Consider the following 2,324-nt stretch of genomic DNA (forward strand, 5'->3'; position numbering starts at 1 on the left):
TTCAAGTCTGTTTCCATTCACTTTCATTGTAAGAAATGCTTCTGACATTCTGCTTAACATTTAATTTCACGTTTCACAGAAGAAAATAAGTCTCAAAATGACAAAATGTTCATTTTTGTGTGAACTATCCCTTTAAATGTCTTGGTTTGATCTGAAGTGTGCGTATAGATTAACATACATGATTTGCATGCAGGTACATTTTTAGAAGCACATTTGTGTATTTGCGCTCAGGTGTGGCTGAGCAGATTTAAACATGTGGGTTTTTCAAAGGGCCGTGATCTGAATCAATTAATAAAATGTCAGTGACTCTCTCACACATGCTGAAGCAGATAGCATGCAAACACACGTTCATATTTCCTCTTTAGCTGTTATTTATAGCCTGCAGCAGGTCCTAACCTTGCAGATTGCCATGTAAAACGTAAATGCATTATGAATATTATCACATGCAGGTGTGCTGAGCTCTAATGAGCGATAAAGTACCACACGCACCACAGGAAACAGAATCTGCTGCTTCCTCTGGTGCTGCTGTATTGAGCTCTGATTGGCTGATAGAGTGGCATCATGTATTAGTGCATGAAGATAACACGCTAAACCGTCTGCACTCTGACCCTTTAGAAACCACAGGCTCAAAACTGCTTTAAAACATTATGGTTGCTAAATAAAAATCGGTGCATTTACATCAGAGTTTACAACAGTTTATGCAGTTTTCAGATTGTCTTTCTAAATGCTTCAATAAAATATTTTAAAGGTGGATTAAACTATACTGATTTCAATACTAGCTTACTACATACTGCATATTTATATAGGGTTCCTGAAGGTAAATTTAAGACTTTTTAAAGACCTTTTTAAGACCAACTGACTATATGCATGGTTACTTCTTGGTTTTAGATAAGCCAGCTCAGTCATTTCCGGTCAACTGTCAAAATGTGCTATAAGAGGAGCGCCCTTTGCTCGGTTTCTCTACATAATCCATTCACAATTTGAAAAGTTTTGTTTGTCTAAGAGGACCAAACATCCGCGTATATAGTGTAAAAAATTAAGCGAATGAATCCTCTAAATTGTTCCGCGAGTCATTGCTCTGATTAACAGTGATAAAGCAATGAAAAACAGAGCTGTGCATTCAGTGATTCAGACTAAATTCAGAGTAACAAAAATACAAAAGTAACAAGTCTGTTGGCTGAATATATTTAGCAGCGTCTACAGTTAAAGTTAAAACTGAAAATTTAGTTTTTAAATTAAATCAAAAAAATATTTCAAAATATTAAATGCATTTTTTTATTTGATGAACTATAATTGCATTCTAATAATGATTGATATAAGGAACATATAACAAGCAGCATATGATCATTTTAGTTAAGTACAGATCCCAGTGATTCTCCTGCTTTCTCTTCTCTCTTTCAGTGATGCAACCTTCAGGACACAAGACTAACTAAAGCTTAAACGCTAACATATGTCAATGACTCTTCACACACTGACCTTAATCTGCTGGAGAGGATAGGTGTCCTTCAGTAATGACATTAAGCAAAGCACCTACCTGAAACAAACACGGACTACAGGTGTCTGGGTCATGTCTCGTGATATACTTCAATGCATATGATGCGTAACTTAAATGCTAGTTGCTTTGGATAAAAACATCTGTTTTTTTGACGCTTCAGAAGCATCAAAATTCCTTAAAAATATGCAAAAAAAATATTCTTATTTAAATTTTAAACTAATTTATTGAAAAAAAAAAAGAAAAAAAAATATATATATTTAAATTAAATTAAATTAAAAAAAATTACATTTTATTTATATTAAAACAATGCTTTTCCCATGCATATTGTTTCAAAGCAGCTCTACAGAAAAATAGTGCAGTAATAATTTCTTTAAATATTATTTTTATACCTTATGACATAAATATAAAAGTAAAATGGCATAATGTGAAAAATGGAATCAGCATAATAACATATAATTTATGCAATTGTGCTGCTAAAGTATTTGCAGGAAGAGACACCAAAATATTGAATTGTTTTTTTTTTGTTTTTTTTGCAGTGAAGTGTTGATGCATGTGTTGCAGTAAAGCACTGAGCAGGACTGTGCGCTGCTGTGTGAAGACGTCATTAGTTACTTTACATGCACACAATCAGAGTTACAGTAACACAGGGTGTTGTGATGAGGCAGTAATGGTCTGTGCTCTTGTGATAAAAGCATTTTATAAGCCTCCTCTGCTCTGACACACACTGCCTTTCATATTCCTGACCTCTCCTTCAACCCAGAGCGTCCATTACTGACTCATGCTTTACACACACACACACACACACACACACACACATATGCATTATCCC

This window comes from Sinocyclocheilus rhinocerous, unplaced genomic scaffold (genome assembly GCF_001515625.1).
Source record: "Sinocyclocheilus rhinocerous isolate Xijiao unplaced genomic scaffold, SAMN03320098_v1.1 scaffold1137, whole genome shotgun sequence".
NCBI classification, from domain to species: domain Eukaryota; kingdom Metazoa; phylum Chordata; class Actinopteri; order Cypriniformes; family Cyprinidae; genus Sinocyclocheilus; species Sinocyclocheilus rhinocerous.